The following is an 18,604-nucleotide window of genomic DNA, read 5'->3' as shown; positions in this document are numbered from 1 at the left end:
CTGGCGGCGAGCCTAGGGGGTGGGAGGGAGTACCAGGCCGTTGCAGGTGGTGGGCAAGCTGCTCGGGGAAGTGGACGTCGATGAGGAAGCGCCTGGTACAGCGGCGGAGCTCGGCGAGGCTCCAGGCGATGCAGGGCTTCCGCGGGCTCCGGCGGCTTCGAGCTCGCGATTCGAGCAACTCCGGCGATGGAAGGTGAAATTGATTGGGGGAGAATGCTCAGTGAGGAGAGGAGAATGAGTTGTGTGTAGAGAGGGAGGGCTGAGGTGCTCTATTTATAGCGGGAGGGAGGTGGCCGAGTGTGCTGTGGAGGAGCGGCCATGGCGTGGCTCTTGTGGCGATCCAAAGGGCAAGTGAAGGACTGCTAGGGCTAGCTCTCGTCCTGGCGATGCTCAACTTGTAGCTGGCGCGGCCAAAGCGTGAAAGGATGGCTCGAGCGCATCCAATGTCTGTGACGGGGCGTGCGGCCGAAAGGTGATGAGGACGACGGCGACGGAGCAGGGGCAGGCCTCGGCGCTTGTCTAGCGTGTAGAGGGCGGGGAGGCGATGCTCGACGCAGGCGTAGCTGGCGCAGAGGAGGACGGAGGTGCTCGAGCGCTTGGCGTCCTGGCGCGGCCAGAGCGCGGTCACCGCGTGGGCTGGCACGTCCTGGCACGCTTTGGGCACGGCTTGTCTGGCCAATGCCAAGCCTTGGCGTTGCTGGGGCGTGTACCATCGGCGTCCTTGAGCAGCATAGATGCTCCAGGACAAGGAGAAACGTTGAGATGGTGGCCAGGGGGAGAGCTGCCAAAGGTGGCCGGGTGTGCATGTGTAAGGGTACATTGCCCCTATGTGTGGTTTTGGTAATTAATGACAACCCTTATGGACTAATGTTTTCATTGAGTTTATATGAAGGAATATTCCATAGGTACTACTTGCTCTCCATGTGTTGGATTCAAGTATGGATGCCATGAAGATAAAGGTATACCTTGTGTATTGGCATCAAGATCATCGGTATGAAGATATATATGTGATATGATCAAGAAGAAGAAATGAAGATGGAGTTCTTATGTGGAACTCAATATTAGCCATGCTCTATCTTATGTGAGTATGAGAAGATACAAGGTTGAGTTGGGCAAGTTCAAGATGAGCATCTTGAGTGAATCACATGCTTGAAGCTTGCCGTCCATTTGGTGATAATGGACATGTGAAGATGTGCATCAATGGGGCTTTCCCATCATAGTGTATGGGAGAGTATTTGTGAGTCTTCACGAAGCAACATTGATCAAGTGAGGCATTCCGGCTTGAGTGAAGCTTGAAGAGTTATCATCAAGATCAAGCGGGATGCGCAAGGCAAAGGTATGGACTTGCTAGGTTTTCCTTTTACCGGTCTCAAGGTGGATGTTGGGAGACCGGATTATAGGATAGATAGCCGCACTATTAAGAGGGGCTTTCGGTTAAGTAACTTGATCACATCGTCTTAGGGAGCTCAATCCTTTGCATACTTTGCATATCCTTATTGCTTCTTGGTGTTTCTCTGTGTGAGGTTCTTGAGCTTGTTGCTAGCTTTACAACAAGCCCAAGTTCATCGAAAACGGAATCCGCATGCATCTTCTATTGCGTTTTCGAGTTTGGACGTCTTCACCGTTTCTTGACGGTGGGAGACTCCCTCTCTAAAATCATCTAAAATGTTCTGTGAGGAGTCTCCATATTTCGTCGTTATCTTTCCAACAAAATTGGTTTCATGTTAATCGGAGTTCGGGAGCAATAGTTATTAAAGAAAAGGTAAAAGAGAAAAAGAAAAAGAAAAAGAAAAAAGGGGGAGGCGGCCGGTTGCCGCCCGGCCTGTCGGACCGCATGCCGGCCCACCCGGTCGACCGGGCGGCCACCGGCCCACGCGCCGGCCTGGCCCGGCCACCTCCCCGGCCCGACCGGATCCCGCACCGGGCCGCCTCGGCCTGCCGCTCCCCGCCGGCTCTGTGACCGGCCTTGGGCCCGGTCCGGCTCCGGCCTGCCCGGCGCCTCCTCCGGCCCGACCGGGCGCCCACTGGGCCGCCTCCGCCCCGCATGGCCCACGCGCCCACGCGCCCGCACGCGCTCCTCTCCTATCCGTCGCCTGCTGCGCGGGCTGCTCCCGCCCGGCTGCTGGTCCGGCTGGGCCGGATCCCAGACCGGCCAGTCCGGCCACAGATCCGGTCAGCCGGCTGCCAGGCCGGCTGGGCCGACTTTTCTGCCCGTTTTTCTTGTCTCTTTCTCTGGTTTTTCCCCCAACAGTTATATTTGCTCCCTAGCTATAAATAGCCCCTCCTTCCACCTTGAGCAACTAGTTCTTCCCATTCTCTCACCTCCATTGTTGCTATTTGAAGAACTTGCTCTCCCCCTTGATTCCTCCAACCATTCTTGCTCATATTTGAGGATTTGAGAGAGGAGATCTAGATCTACACTTCCACCAAACCATTTCTTCTCTAAGTGAGGGAATCTCTTGGGATCTAGATCTTGGAGTCTTTGGTTGACTTTCCCCCTTGTTCTTCCTCTCCAATCTCATCCTAGCATTCGTTGCTTTGGTGGGATTTGAGTGTGAAGGACTTGAACACCTCCGGTGTTCTTGCTTTGCATCATTGCATAGTGTTGAGCTCTCCACCACGATTTGTTCGAGTGAGAGACCGTGAGCTTGTTACTCTTGGAGGGTGACCTCCTAGTTGGCTTGGTGATTGGTGCTCCGGTGATCTCTTCAAGAAGATTGTGAAGAGGCCCGGGCTTCTCCTTCGTGGAGCTTGTGAAGTGGTTGTGGAGCTTGCCATCTCCGGAGCGGAGGAAAAGCTAACCATAAGGAAAGGGCCATTATCCTTCGTGGGTGTGGTTCGGAGAATAGGGTGAGCCTTCGTGGCGCGGGGAATCCTTCGTGGGACCTCCACTCCTCCAAACGTGACGTACCTTGTTGCAAAGCAAGGGAACACGGGAATACATCCTCGTCTCCGCGTGCCTCGGTTATTTCTATACCCGAGCTCTCTTTCCTTGTGATAGCCATCGTGCTTGAAGTACATATATCTTGCTATCACTTGTGCTACATATATCTTGTGCCTATCTTGCTTAGCTCTAGTTGCTATTGTTACACTTAGTTGAGCTTAGCATATTTAGGGTTTGTGCTTGTAAACTAAACGATAGTTTAATTCCGCATTCTTACAAGACAAATCCGCAAGAGTTTGTAATTGCCTATTCACCCCCCCCCCCCCTCTAGGCGACATCTCGATCTTTCAGCATGGCATGGTGTGATTCCTCTCACTTTTCTGCTTTAATCAACCAAGGCAAGTACTGGGCTAGAGGCAGGGATCATAGAGAGGCACTTATCATCTCAGTAGCAAAGGGGTTTAGGCCAAGAACCGATGGATAATAGCATGTAACACAAAAGTGAAACTATGCCTGCCAAGTGTTCGGTCAAATGGCCGCATGAACATTTTGGTTGAATTTTGGTTTTCTTTTTGGTGAATCTCATTTATATAATTAATGTGTTAGATTGGTGGTGGTTTTGTTCAATTTGGAGTTGTTTTGCAAAATGGCAAAAGTGAGATGATCTTCTCTTTGTTTCAACATCACTACTTGTCACATTCATACTGGTCAACCTAGTCAACTCTAGCCATGGTGGTCAACATGAAAGTTACTCACCTTGACATGGTCTTGGATGACATGGCTTTGGTTGACCAAGTTTAGTTTAAGAATAGAGAAAACCAGAGGGGTAAAGTGGTGAAGAAAATATTTTGGTGACAAGTGACCATTATCATATGTGTGAAGAATTTGAGATTTCCTTGGTTTTGATTCTTGATTCTTTGATACAATTGTGTTTGTTTATCATATCTTAGTATTCTACAAGCAAGAGAGCAAGCAATTATGGCCTTAGATGAAGATTTGCAATTTGGCCTAATGTGTATGTGAGTGAGATATGGGTTTTTCTCATTTTCTTTTATTCTTCCCATTTTAGGGTTAGGTGATCTTAGTTTAGGGTTTAATAGCAATTGATCATCATACTAACACTCATCATGGCAATTGCACAAAAGAAAATCACTCACATGCATGAAACTATATGTGGCACTATATGCATAGAAAAAGTTTTTGTTAATTGCAAATTTTGAGTTTGGGGAATTTGTCTTTCTTATTTTATATTGTTGAAACTTGGGATGTTACACCTTGCCTCCCGGCGAGTCGACCGCAGTAGTCTATCGGTTACCCCATTGTAACATGTGTTACTCGGTAAATCAAGATCAGACAAGCAGGAAGTAAGAGTTTTACCTCATCGAGGGCCCCGAATCTGGATAAATCTCTCTCCCCGTTTGTTTGGTATCTGATGTCTCGTGTTAGCCTGCAACATTACCGAGGAGTTCCCTCGTCAATTGGCGCCGTCTGTGGCGATCATCAGCTGGTGCGAGCCAAATTTTGGGCCTCCACCAAAAATAGGCTTTCAGGGGCCATTCGAGGGGTGGGTGGTGGGGAGGGAGGGGGCGGATATAACCCTAGTGAAATCAAGGAATGGATAGGATATTGTGATGTCCGATGCTAATCCAGAAGACACCCTTTGAATAGCTATTTTAATACACGTGGACAACTTTATAATGTCCGAACTGAACAAAACAAACAATTCTAGAGTTTGTACATCGAAACATGATTTAAAATTGGATGCCAGCCTTTCATTCCAACAAAAATTACCATGCACAGCCAAGCAACAGAATAGGAATTGGTAGAAATTTCCTTTCCATCTCAGTTTTGGTATTCCCACTTTAATTCAATTGGAAGGTTGAATACATACACTAGAAGTAAACAAGACATAAAGAGGATTAACCTTCCTCCCAGAAAAATATCAATATAGGTGAAAGTGCGTGCATCAACTAGTTAATGCTGATCGTCGTACAGAAAAATGTGAAAAAAATGTATGACAGTCTGACTGTCTGAGGAAAGAACGAAATGCGTGAGGAATTCATCACAGGTCCGTGGCCTTATTGCACCAATCGCCATATATGTATGTAAGCACTCCAGATCTCTTGGCATGCACTGTTGTATTTGTATCATCTATTTAGCAATCTTTGTGGAGAAAATTGTGGTTGTATTGGAGTTATGAGATAATGGAGGAAACCAGTAGCCTCACAAAGTGTATCGGTTGCCTCAGGTTTAAACTGCTCTCGGCTATGAATAATCGTTCTTCATGAGTTGATGCGTAGCGGCCATCGGAGCTGCCGATATGGGTTGACCATGATGGTTGGCTGCAACGGTTTGCGAAGCGGCGCGCTGCTGTGCTCTTTGGGATTTATTCTTTCAGTCTCCACCAATGAGCTCAGCTTGCTCAATACCGGTAAGGAAGCCAGGTGGGGTTTCATCTGCATGCACCACGAAAATAGCTTGTTGCAGGTGTGCGCCTACCACCGGCACAGGTCTTCAATTGCTATATCACCCTCGTCTGGTCAGGGATGAGATTATTAGTTGCTGCTATATCAGTTTTCTACTTCTGTTCGTGTTGATTACAAACTATATTTGACTAGTACGTCGGTACGTGCACAGCACGTCAGTTCTGCAAATGCATCTCGAAAAAATACACGGTCCCTTAAGAAATAAATTAAATAAACCATCTTATTTTGAAGATTTTGTTTCATATGTAATTAAACAATTCATTTCCACGCAATGTAAATTATGTTTACCAGAAGGAATTCTCTCTAGTCACGTTTCTTCTTCAAAGAAGAACACGTTTTGTAGGATCCAAACCACAGAAAACATATACACTTACATCAAATTATAAACATTACAATACACAGGGAGGGCAATGATTAAACTCTAATCACAAGGAGACAAACGAATGTACTGTCAAAGTCTACCTATATTGTGTGAACTTAGTATGATGTTTGGCCACACAAAATAAAGTGAAGCATTTGCGACTGATGAACAACATCACCTTACCACACCTACTGGTCTTACTCAAGCTTCTAGCTGCTTCTTGTAACTGCTAAGAACTTCTCCCTCAAGGTGCTCACGTTTAATCGTCTCAATCCTCTATACTTTCCTCACATTTGGCCAAGCCAAGATTGAGTTAAAAGATGGACATCTGCGACCAGGCGTCGTCCTTCTTTATAGGTGAAGCTTTGTGAGCATGTCTCTTCTCTACGTGCATATCCAACAGGAGGTTAGGAGTTAGTATTTACAAATGAAGAATCGGGGCACGCGCGAAGCGCTACAACGGTGGCAGAGCTTGACAAAAATCCATAGACGAGCCAGTCTAGAAGAAACAAAAAATTGTCCTGAAACCTTAAAAATTAACCAGTTCATTTGTCTATTGATCTCATCGTGGTTCTGCTGTTCCAATCACAACAAGGGTGAAGTATCATTTGCTAGTGCTGAAGTAAACAATTTGCAAAATTAAAGAACAAATTTAGTAAACAATCGTTCGTCCAATCGTATTGCTACCAAAAAAATTGCGGGAACAAAGAAACATCATTCGTTGGGAAATAGAAGAGGCGTTGAAACTCCGGCCGGCGCGCCGTGCCTCATGCGTTGTGGCCCTACATACACACTGCAGCTGTGGGGATGCTTTGGCTACGGGCTGCGGCCCGGCGCTGCTGCCTCCTGTGCGCTCCACATATCCTCCCAATTCTCTGAATCGCTAGACCTAGCGCGGCACCCCCATCCCCACGGCCGCTGTGTGCTGAAGGGCTGGAGCTTGTATGCTATAACTAAAATTTCGTTTTGGCAGAAAACTTGAGCGGCCCATGGCCCAATTCGGTCGCTGCTGTCGATACTCGATTTCTCCAGAATACTCGCTAAGCACTGTAGACACGAATCCCTTCCATCTGGAACGTAGGATAGGCACTAATCAACGGCTGAAATTACTTCTTGTGCTCACGATTCAAAATTTCAAAACTCGTACACTATATAGGAGTATAGATATAGATATCATAGGTTAATTCATTCATGTATATAGGTTCGAAATTTGGCACCATGATGATCAGATGGGGGTGCCGGATTTAGTTAGAAAAGAGAGATGGGATTTGCAGAACTAATGTTAATCGAGATCTGAACAAACTGATGACGACGAGTGCTTGTTTATCTTTTCCATTATGCAGTCTCAAGAGTCAAGAGGCAAACTCGACGAGTGTTTGTTTCTCTAATCCTGGTATGTCCGGTACGAATGTTAATCGAGATCTGAACAAAATCCTAATCCGGCTCTGATGAACCAACTGATCCGGGTAGTTGCCCAAACACAAGAAGAACAAACTGATGAATCCCAATACAAATTTCTATATCAATCCGATATGAGTACCTACCGAGAAATCCCAATATGACTCGGGAATATACTTGATCTATGACTGTCCTCTTATAGCAGATACGTGCCTGAACTTGCTGAAGCACGCAACAGCAATCCAAAATCGACAATTCAAGAGCCGGGCGATCCGTCATCATGTACGGGACTAGGGACAGTCCGGCGAGATTCCCGCCGCCGGCGATCACCCTGCCGCCTCCGCTCCCGGCCCACGACGACCCGTGGCCGCGTTTCGCGCCTCTGGAGCCCGTGAGCCCCCTCGTCGAGCCCGCCGGTGCCCAGGCTTACCATCAAGATATCAACGCGTACCACCGGTGCACGGAGGCCGTGGCGCCGGTGTACACCTCGATGATGCCGGTGCCCACGAAGCTGGAGCAGCCGGTGACGACGCCGCCCTTGCTAGTCGGCCTCGTCAACTGGTTTGTCTCTTTGGCGCCGACCTTCGGCTTCGATCCGCTGCTGCCTCGCTAACAAGATAAATGATATCAGTAAATTCGACAGAGTATCATTTTGGAGAAAAGGCAGATTGATATGTAAAACGGCGGCAATGTACGGTTGCTTAAGCTGTTCAGTGCAAGTTTGTTTCATGGTTCAGAGATGTCCATCATTGCTGTGTATATTATACTAGTACTAGCACAACACATGTGCGCTGCTTTTTTTTTTCGAAATAGGGGTATACCTCGACTTCTGTATTATGACGATGCACACGCCCGTGAGCTGCTACGTGAAAAAAGCATAAAATGCCTCGTAGTTTATTGCCCCAAGCCCTTTTATAAGTAGAATGTTTCCAACAGACATGTGTGCCCTTGAAAAGAAGTTAATTGTTACTTGGTGTAACATTTTTCAAAATGAATTGTAAGAATTTTTATGTTTATTGGATGCATATATACACATCATTGCACACAGTAGGTAGCAAAGCATGATGTTGAACAGCTTTAGAAGCATTTGACGGCACCATCTGCAATAAGCACCCTGCGGGAAAATGAAGTGGGCTAGGATAATAGAGAATCCGAAATCATAAAAGTGAATACTTCTCCGAGATGTAGTCCTTTTTAGGAGTATAATGTTAACGTGTACTTTTCAGTTCACTTTGCCCCAACATATGAAATAGCTGCTTGCGAATTGCATTGTAAATTTGAGAAAAAAATAGTGAGGAACCAGGATTAAGTGTAACTCCACCGATCACCTACTCAGATACCTTTGACACAACATTTGGATTTATTTAAACTCGAACTGAACTGCATTGATAGAGGCCAAAAAGAACCATTAGAATAGCTGAACAACAGACATAATAAGTGCAATTCTTGCAGTTTTTTTTTAAAAAAAAGACTGATTCTAGGAAACATACTAATAGCATCTCCAATAGCAGCGCTAAATTTTGGCGCTGTAAAAGCACTTTGCAGCCCGCTCCATCCATATTTTGCGCGTGAGTCCATATTTACCTCCAACAGAAGCTCTAAATTTTGGAGCTGTAAAAATGGGTACTTTTTTCTGCGTGCGACTTATACCGCGCGCTTTTCCGGCGCGGTAGATATAGTGCACGGCATAGCGGTTTTGCCCCAAGTTCTATTTTACAGCGGCGGTTGATTCACCTGTTGGAGCATCAATTTACGCCCATGCGTTAAACCAGTTATTTTTTTGGATATAACACTGGATAGAGCGCCTGTTGGAGATGCTCTAACTGTTCCTGTCATCAAATTTCTTTTTCTGTAACCCACGGAGCCTGCCATGAATTAACACGCATATTCAAGAGGGCGTGAAGACGAATAGAGTAAGCATTAAGATTTTCTTTTTATCCCCGGAGATGCAGAAATAAAACAAAATCTATCACTCCAATTGCAATGCTCTAGGATGGTGGAGTCACGGACAGCAGGACCTTGGCTATTCGACTACTGAAGTACAAATCCCCCCGAACGAACAACAGGTTGGAGCTATGTTTAGTTGCAGGGGGATCTTGCCGCTAGAACGCGCCGGTGCCACATCTTTGCGCTGCACATCGGACGCCCCCAGTCGCCTGCGCATGTCGCCGTCGATGTAGGCCGCCCTTCCCCACCCTGAAAGACAGAGAGAGGCGGGAGAAGCCCATGTGGCAGATCCGAGCACTTCAACCTGACCTCTGATCTCGCTCCTCTCGACCAGCACGGCCTCCTGTCGATGGAGTATTTCCGTGATACGAATTTCCTCCAAGCGTCACTACCTCACGTACCGGTATTGCCGGCACTTTTTTTAGTGGCACTTTAAAATATGCCGCTAATAATAGTGATTAGTGGCACTTTCTAATAAGTGCCTTAAATTACCATCTAATTTGTGGCATTTTTAGAAAGTGCCGTTAATGTTAGATTATTATCGGTATTTTACCAAAGTGCCGGTGTTTTTTTTCGCGGCAGTTTCTCAAAAAATGCCTGTAATATTGCTTATTACTGGCATCTTACCAAAGTGCTGCTATTTTTCGTGGCAGTTTTTCAAAAGAGCCATTAATATTGATGTATACTGGCATTTGGTAAAACTGCCGGCAATCCTGGCATTCCCAGCCCTCCCCAAAAAAACTAAAGGGTCTAAATGTAAAATGCAAACAAACCAACTGTGCCCAGTTCTTTTGAGGCTTCTCAACGGCTTAGCTGTGAAAATAAGCTTAAGCTGAAAAGAATTCGAATTTGAGCCGTTTCTCGTGGCAGCCAGCTTAACCGATTCCTTCACGATTGGAAGAAGCTGGGGGTACCCAGCTTCCCGCAGCTTCCCGAGATTTGGCCGAAGAGGTATATCTATATATCCCTATTTGTCATGCTATCTACGTTCAAGTGCCACTGCGCTGCACCTCCTGATTGAACCGTTTTCCTGCCCGACCGGAACAAAAAATGAATCTCCTCCCTTTCTTCCGCACCTACCGCTCTCTCTCTCGTGTCCTCGGTTCCCCAATGCGCCGCCGCCCCTCGCCGACGTGCAGTCCAACGCAGGCCGCATCCGCCACCGCCTCCACGCACTGAGCGAGCTTCTTCTTGGTGCCCTCCACTGGATCCCTACCCGCACCCCGCCTTTCCGCCCCTGAGCGCGACGCTGCGCCTAACCCTAGCCATCGGGTTCGTCGCTGTCGCCGCCACGGTACCGCGACGCCGCTCCTCCGAGCCCTCGCACGACGTCCTCCTCCCCAGAATCCGTCGTCGGCCGATGCGTGGCGAAGCGGCAGCAGCAGACGCCGAGGCGGCGTGGCACCCGCGCTCGCCGGCGCCGCACGACCTCTCCGACGAATCCGACTACGCCGCCGCCACCTCCGTCTCCTCCTCCATCCACGCGGTACGCGCCCGCAACCTGCTTGGCCGGCGTCTGTAGCGACGCCGCATCCTGGTCGGCCATTGTCGGAGGGGGCTGTATTGCTCGAGTCGGGGAGAGAGCCGACACGGAGTGGCGACGCCACAGCTTGCTCTAGCGGCGATGGGGAGAGTTGCTGCTCACACCCTTCTCCTTCCAACGGGGAAGAGGTCGGCGATTCAACTCGAAAGGAAGGCATGTGCTCCGCCGGAGAGATGGTTATTCTCCCGTCCTCCTTTCTTCTTATCTTATCTGATCTCTTATTATGTCTGTTGTCGGAGGTCGCGTGAGATTTTGCCTATCCTGTGCCTATTTTTCACCGTTTGTGATTGTTTGGAGCCGCATCAGATGATGTTGATGCTTCGTATGTGGAGTTAGGGATGAGTATGTTGTTGTACTGCTCGAATTTTTGGCCGTTAGCTAGCCAGATGTTAGGGTTGATTGTTGATTTGTATATGTATCTTTAGCTAGCAGGACCAAATCTTCCTGCAGCGACCAGCCATGGCTGATCCAGCTTCTCCACCCTCTTCAAGCCTAGTCTGCTTGATTCATATTTTTTGTTCATGTGTCGTGTAGTTCAGTTGATTGGTGTAGATGTCCTAATCGATTTTGTGCTCACGTCTGACGTTTATGGCTTGCAATTTCACATCTAACGTTGTGGTCTGCAATTTTCTTTCCATTCTTGTCCCCGCTCACCGATTGTCATGTGTATAGGAAGTGATAGTACTACTGCACAACACGAGACGAGAGTTATAAAACCACAGGCATGTATGATCAGTAGAGGATACAGTGACAAGATGTATGGATAGCTGCCAGATGTATGGTCCTCTGTAAACCGCTTGTGTCCAGTATTGTTTCTTAGATCCAATTTTATTTTAGTTGTGTAACCTCCAGTAGAGAATTAAACATTCTGTTTTTTATTCAGCAGCAACACTATTGTTGCTTCTGTTCCAGTATTCGATGTGTGAGAGTTTTAAAAATAGGCTGTGTAAGTTTGAATCATCTGTAGTTGTGCAATGTTATTTCAGAGTTTTGGGCTAGTAACCTGGTTTTGGTTTCAACCAGAGCAGCTGGAGTGTTGATTGTTAACGAATGACAGACGTTTGTACTACTTTCTCCAGAAAATTAAAATTCGAAAATAGAATAAATTCTTTGTTCTGTTTTAGGTGGAACAGAGACTCCATGTGGAGAGCCAAGGGTGTCAGAAATGCCTTGGATCAATTAAGAGGGTTAGATTTATTTCCTAGAAGCTTGGTGGTAGTAGAAACTAGGTGATATCTTTTTGGTTTGGAGTTGGTCACAAGTTTATTGTGTACTGGATTAGGATGTTGTGTGTAAGTAGATTAGGTGCTCCTAATACTGGTACGATTGACAAGTTCTGATACCTGTGTTGCAGCCCATATATCGTTGCTTTATCCACTGACTGTCCAAGTATTAGGTACAGTAGCTTTTATTTCTTACTCACCTTTCTTCAGTCTTCAATATTTCATACCATATGTCTTTATTCCTCCTAATTTTCTTCTCCCAGTCTTATATCAGGTTTTTCTTTCTTTCAGTATTTCAGTTTCACTATTATTTCAGTATTTCAGTTTGCTTTGAAAACTGTCCTCCATTTTCCTGTCCATAATTCCTTCAGTCATCAATTTCAAAATAATTACTTCTCCTTTCCTTTCCTCTTTTATTCCTTGGTAGATTATGTTTGTTCATTTCTTCCTTTTTTTAGTTTCTCATTTACTCAGCATCTTATTTTCATTTCCTCAGCTTTTCAACATCTTGACCCATTTTATTAGCTCAGTTTTTCATTGTTCAATAATTTTACTTTGTTGTCGGTGATGGTTCAGTTTTGTCATCCTTTATTATTCAATCTCCGTGTTTATCTTATTCCTCTGTCTTCATTCCTCAAATTATGTCATCATTTTCTCCTTTTTAGTATTTCAGTCGTTCGTCTTTCAGTCTGAGTCTGAGTTTCAGTTTCCAACAATTTCACTGTTCTTCTTCAGTTCTTGCCTCAGTTTAGGAAATATTTCCTCAGTGTTAAGTAATCTTCAGTTTTTAGTCATCCTAAGTATTCTTTTCTATATAATGAGTTAATGACCTTAGTATTCATCATTTGCAGTCTTTCAGTTTCTCAGATACTCAACATTTTATTTATCAGTGATCATTTCTTGTTAAATGCATTTATAAGATGTGGTCATATTTAGTATATGCGCATTCCTCTTCTTAGCCTTGGTTCACTTTTATCTGCCCGCGGGTTCTATTATAATTGTTTGTTCTCCCAGCTTTATTAATCTTCAGTTATTTAGTTTCGCGTGGCTTTCATTTTCATTGTGTCGCTTAAGTTTTCAGTTACGTCAAGTATGAGTGGCTTCAGTTCTGTGTACTTTTGATTAGATTCAGTTCTGTATAGTCAATTAGTGAACTGAACAACCATACTTAATGTATAGTCTTAGGGATTTACACTTACCCAAAACCCAGGTAGTATTGCTCCACACTGGTGGTCGTTATAATGAAAAATCCTACCACTGTACGTCTTATAAGTAGCCACTCCTTCATCTGGGTAGTGCTTAGATATTTTTGTAGCAAATCTTTAAGATTTATTTTCGGCTTTCTTGTGGTCAGGCACAAAACTTGTAAGGGAACACAGATGAATAAATCTTGAGAAGCAACTTGCCCCACAACGGAAATTTGTAGCAGCTCCCGAACCCGCGGTCACTACCAAATCTGGTAAGTGTTACTCGGTTCATCAATTTTTAGTTTACTTTTTCTAGAAGAGTTTGTCATGTAGGTTATTTTACATAAGCACTTTGTGTTCTTAGATTTCCCTCTCTTTAAATTTTTCTCGTGTTTCTTCTGTTGTTATTAGTAGTGGCATTGATCACCGTACACCTGTAGTCCACTTATGTTCTATTTCTCTCCCTGTATATGTTCTGTTGTTCAAGGCTGAATGTTGTATTTGGTAGGTCACTCCTTCCACCGAGAATATGACACAATTTGCAAAATTGTACATGACAAATCACGTTATCTAGTGACCCTCCAGAACATCAGTTTGTCCCATTCCTAAACTTCATGATTCATATGGTAGTATGGTACAACACGAAACAGCTTCATGCACCAATGTATTAAATGCTAGTTAGATTGGTTTCTTCATATTATATTTGCTGAACTTTACTTTTACCAATAATATTAGTATCAAAGAGTGGGTTTTGTTCTTGTTTTAGTTCAGTATTTGCACTTATTTTTTGTTGATTGTTTGGATGGTTTACATGTAGTGTGTTCCAGGAAAGTACAGCTAAACAAGAGTATAGAAAAGGAGGTCTTAATACAGGTGTCTAACTCCAGCCCTCATCTCAGTTTTCATCTGCTAGTCGTTTTGAATTTGACAGAACAAAATTCATGTTTTGGCATCACAGGGAATTCAGGAGCATATCTTGAACCACAGAGAATCTCCAAATTGAAGTAAGTTTTCTTCCAAAACCTGTTTGTCCTTCTCCTTTGGTGCTTGAAGTCCTAGATCTGATTCTTCCCCATCTTTTCCCTCCATTTTTGTTGTTGTTGTGGGAGTTATCCATCCTGATCTTCCAGAAAGAAACAACCTGGTGGCAGTTTTTCCGTGGAAGGGGTGGTTGAGCTCGGTGTTATGCATGGGCGGGCACAGGATACATACAGTGGGTATGCAAATTTAGGACAACAAAATCGATTACCGCCTCATCCTCGTTGCATCGCTGGTGCAAGTTTCGAGCTAGACTGCTGAGAGTTCACCAGACCATCACGGGATCAATCTAGTGCTATTATAGGGATAGTAGGTTCACTGGAGATGCTATGTGTAAGGAGAATAGCTAGATTGGTTCAGTTAGGCATGCTGAATACTATGTGAATTTTCTTGGACGAAAATAATGGGTATTCACTTGAATACACATGAATACACTTGTGCCCGCCACTGGTGTTATGGGCTTCCAGGTGTTCCATGTTCCAGTTCTGTGGGTCGTGCATGTTCTGGGCATCAGGATTCAGGACACATGACTTGGGCTTACACCGCTGTAAGTCAATGTGGGCTGAGAGAGTGAGCCATTGTACCTTAACGTGGGTTGAGACAGTGAGCCATTGTAACTCAACGTGGACTCAAAAGTGAGAATCGCAAACTGATCTATACTAAAGAAAATCTGTCTGTTTTCTGCCACTGAAAACAGACACCTTTTTGGTTAATTGCATTATTTTTAACGGATTTTTTAGTAGTACAGTTATCACATTCTGATTGGTTTAGGAAAAGTGCCTGTTACTGAATTGTAAAACAGACGGTTGTTGTATAGGCACTCCCTTAAATAAAATGTTATGGTCCTTGCTACTGAAAATAAGCTTAACAATCGGGAACATCCCTCTGTTTCTCTCGTGTGCGGGTGTGGCCTGTATCCGCAGTTTGGACACCCAAAATATAGTCTGATGCATCTGTACTTATTAGGTTTGGTCACAACCAAAGAGATAGGGTTTTGGTTGGGACAACTGAACGCTTCAGAAAGTACCTTCTCACATCCTGACGATGTCTATACACAGTTAGGTTTCATCTTTCTTTATCTAGATAGCTATACCCAGCAAGATATATTTATTTTGCAGTAAGGCATCTGTACAAAATGATCGTACTAGGCTGGAGTATATAATTGATTCCTCTTGCTGGGTCAAGTGAATATTTATGCGCAAGATTGTGCTTGTGTGTTTTAGCTCTGTAGGCATGCACTGGATTTTAAATTTAATAGAAATTCATCACCCCTTACATTTATTTTCTCAATATAATTTTTAGCCTATGCTTCCTTTACTACAGTTAATGGAGAAAGGGAAGTTGTCTGTGCACCAAGAGGCTCAGCAGATTGAGTGTTACATTTTCTGCTGTAGATGCAGTGCGAGTGGTAAGCACGGATGATCCTTTAGCTTCCCTTGCCTTCTTTCATTGCACTTCTATATTTTGTATGCCTTGCATATTCTAAAGATAATTTGTGTTTCCCTTTTCTTACTCTGAATATAGTGGTAAGTGGATCTATAATAGAATTGTTGTTGTGCCCACGTGTAACAATCTTCCATCTATGCTCTACCATATGTATTTGTTTCATGTTTTCTTGGTTATCTAGAAATAGTCTAATTCAGTATGGTCAGGCAATGCTTTTATCTTTAAAGATCTATCTTAGACAATTATGTTTCAGTACCCCTGTCTTCCAATTGGTGAGGTGTGCCAATGATTATACACTATTTATGTGCTTTCTATACTCCAGTTTGTGAAGTGCACTTTGTCAGGTTATTGAACATGCTGCCAAGTCATACCGGGCTGATGATAACAATTCCACATCACCCAAGTTATTTTTCCAAGCTGCCAATTGGTATATGGCTGCATCATATTATTTATATATGGGATAACCTTCTATTTTCCGTAGGAAGTAAAGCAAGGCATCAAAATCTGACAGAAAGCACATGCAACCTTTGATAAAATTCCATTTAGCTACTATTAATAATAACTTATGACTAATCTCTTTTGCCATCTGCACATATGTAAGAGTACCCATATTTCCCTCATGGTCATTTTTGCGATATAATGACAAGTGGTAGACCTTATTTTGTGAAGGCTGTTCATAATAATTAAGTAGAATATTAAAGTTGTAAGCCCAATAGAAAAGTTACTTTTAAAGGTCATTGTGACTTGATACTTCAGTTTGACCGGTTGGGCATGCCATATGGGAGTACTACTCAGCCATACTCACAGCACACACTGAGTTGCCCCCGGCGCATTTAGTGATGAGATATGGGCACTGTTTTGAATATTTGCAGTAAAGTAGGATATGTGCATGCTTGATGATTCTGATCCTTCTCTTCTTCAGGTGGAATGCAGTTGAGGTCGAAGAATGCCGTTGGAGAGACCAGAGGTTGCCGTGGTGGTGCTTGCCGGAGATCACGGCGAGATGCTCTGCTGGGAGAGGAGACCTCGCCGGCGAGGTTGGGGACGAGCTGCTGGTTAAAGATCATGTAATGATTTTGTAATTTAGATGCTACTTGCAAATGTTGGTTCCATATCCTATAATTTAGATGCCTGGCTACAATTTTAATGCATGATCATGTTACTGTGTTTGATTAAACTACCAGGCAATATGATAACTGCATATATTTGTGCAAGTATTGTGATTATTGCTTTGTTTTGAATAGTGCATGTAAACATAATCAAAAGCATTGTTGAAAACAGCCTTCAAATGTAATATAAGGCATCATTGAAAAGTGTAGTCAATTTTTTTATGGCATCTTGAAAAGTGCCACCAAAAAGATTCAATGGCATTTTTAAAAGTGCCAGTAAAAAGATTTCGTGACATTTTTCGAAAAGTGCCGGCAAAAAGATTCTATGGCATTTTCGGAAAGTGCCATAAAAAAGATTCCATGGCATCTTTCAAAAGTGCCGGCAACACTAACTAGCGGTATTTTTGGAAGTGCCTTAAAATACAATTAGCGGCACTTTTTAAAAAATGCCGGCAAAAACCTACCTCGACTGGAATAAATGCAGCACTTTTTTTGTGCCTTGAAATTTTTTTGCCGGCACTTTTTTGTGCCGGCAATCTGGGTACCTGACGCAGTGCGTATAGCGTCCGTGATACGAATTTCCTCCAAGTATATAGTGCTGGAGATTCGAGAGGATTCCTGTCGCCATCCTTATTTGTCCTAGTGATGAACTCGCTCAACAAGATGCTCGTCAAGGCAGCTTGAGCTGGGTATGCTGCGATGGTTGGCGCGGCGAGATCTGGCGACCTATGTGTCGCTATATGCGGATGCTGTGGTGATCTTCTGTCACCCGGACGAGGCAGAGTTGAGTGCGGTCCGCGGCATCTTGGATCTTTTGGCCTACGCACCAACTTCGCTAAGTGCTCGGTGTCCCCTATTGCCTGTTCGGATGAGGAAGATGTGGCTGCTACGGAGCACATGGAGTGCCAGCTAGCGCCTTTTCCGGTGAAGTACCTGGGTATTCCCCTGTCTACTAGGCGTCCAAGACTTTCCAACCGCTTTTGGACAGGCTAGCTGACAAACTACCGACATGGCGGGCATCCATGATGCCGCAAGCCCGACGTTTGGCGCTGATCCGAGCTGTGCTCGCGGCGATCCCGCTGCACCAGCTAATGGTACTGGCTCTGAAGAAAAAGACCTTCAAACAGATCAACAAGATCCTGCGAGGGTTCCTCTGGGTGGGCCAGGCAGAGGCCAATGGAAGTCATTGCCACGTGAACTGGGCAAGGGTTTGCCGACCGCTTAACCTAAGGGGGCTGGGGATCCCCGACCTCGCACGGATGGCCATAAGACTTAGGGTGTGTTGGCTATGAAGGATGCGCAGGAACCCCCTACGACCATGGCGCGGGCTGGACATGAAGTTCTCAAAGGCGGAGCTCTACATCTTTGCGGCGTCCACCTCGATGATAGTGGGTAACGGAGAGTCCGCGCTCTTTTGGGAGGACCGATGGCTGGACGGCAGGTCCATCAAGGAGATGGCGCCAGAGGTGTTCGCGCTGGTTCCTAAACAGCGCAGGAAGGTGCGTACGGTGCGTCAGGCAATGGTAGACCGCACTTGGATTCCCGACATAGCTGGAGCACTGAGTCCCCTTGCACAATATGTGCAACTATGGGGCAGACTGAGGGAAGTCTAGCTTTTAGAGGAACGGGACACGATGACCTGGTTGTGGACGACGGACGGCCAGTACACCTCCCATTCTTGCTATGAGGCCTCTTCCAGGGGGGATCACCTCAGCATCATGGGAGTTGAACTGGAGATCCTGGGCACCTCCTAGGGTGAAATTCTTTATCTGGCTGGTCTGTCTGGACAGGTGTTGGACGGGTGAGAGGGTGGCGCGTCGTGGTCTACCACATGCGCCCAGATGCCCTCTGTTTGACCAATCCGAGGAGACTATGACGCATCTACTCACTGGATGCTCATTCTCCAGGACGATCTGATTCGAGGTCCTCTCGTGGATTCGATCCACCTCAGGGCCTCCGGCTTCAGAGGGGGACTTCATGGA

General features: G+C 45.2%; 1 long non-coding RNA gene across 3 annotated transcripts; it reads left to right on the top strand.

The window, feature by feature from the left end:
- Positions 1-10,148: 10,148 nt before the first annotated feature.
- Positions 10,149-16,660, top strand: LOC127293880 (uncharacterized). Of its 3 annotated transcripts, XR_011742808.1 has the most exons (6): positions 10,149-10,795; positions 13,197-13,301; positions 13,847-14,033; positions 14,160-14,246; positions 15,391-15,475; positions 16,436-16,660. It is a non-coding gene; the product is annotated as an uncharacterized lncRNA (long non-coding RNA). The 3 variants fall into 3 exon arrangements; XR_011742807.1 differs by lacking the exon at positions 14,160-14,246 and having other exon boundaries at positions 10,149-10,772; XR_007846211.2 differs by lacking the exon at positions 14,160-14,246.
- The last annotated feature ends 1,944 nt before the right edge of the window (positions 16,661-18,604 follow it).

The sequence above is a fragment of the Lolium perenne genome, chromosome 4 (assembly GCF_019359855.2).
Source record: "Lolium perenne isolate Kyuss_39 chromosome 4, Kyuss_2.0, whole genome shotgun sequence".
NCBI classification, from domain to species: Eukaryota; Viridiplantae; Streptophyta; class Magnoliopsida; order Poales; family Poaceae; genus Lolium; species Lolium perenne.
The sequence above is the reverse complement of the archived record's forward strand: the minus strand, read 5'-3'. Positions and strand labels throughout refer to the sequence as shown.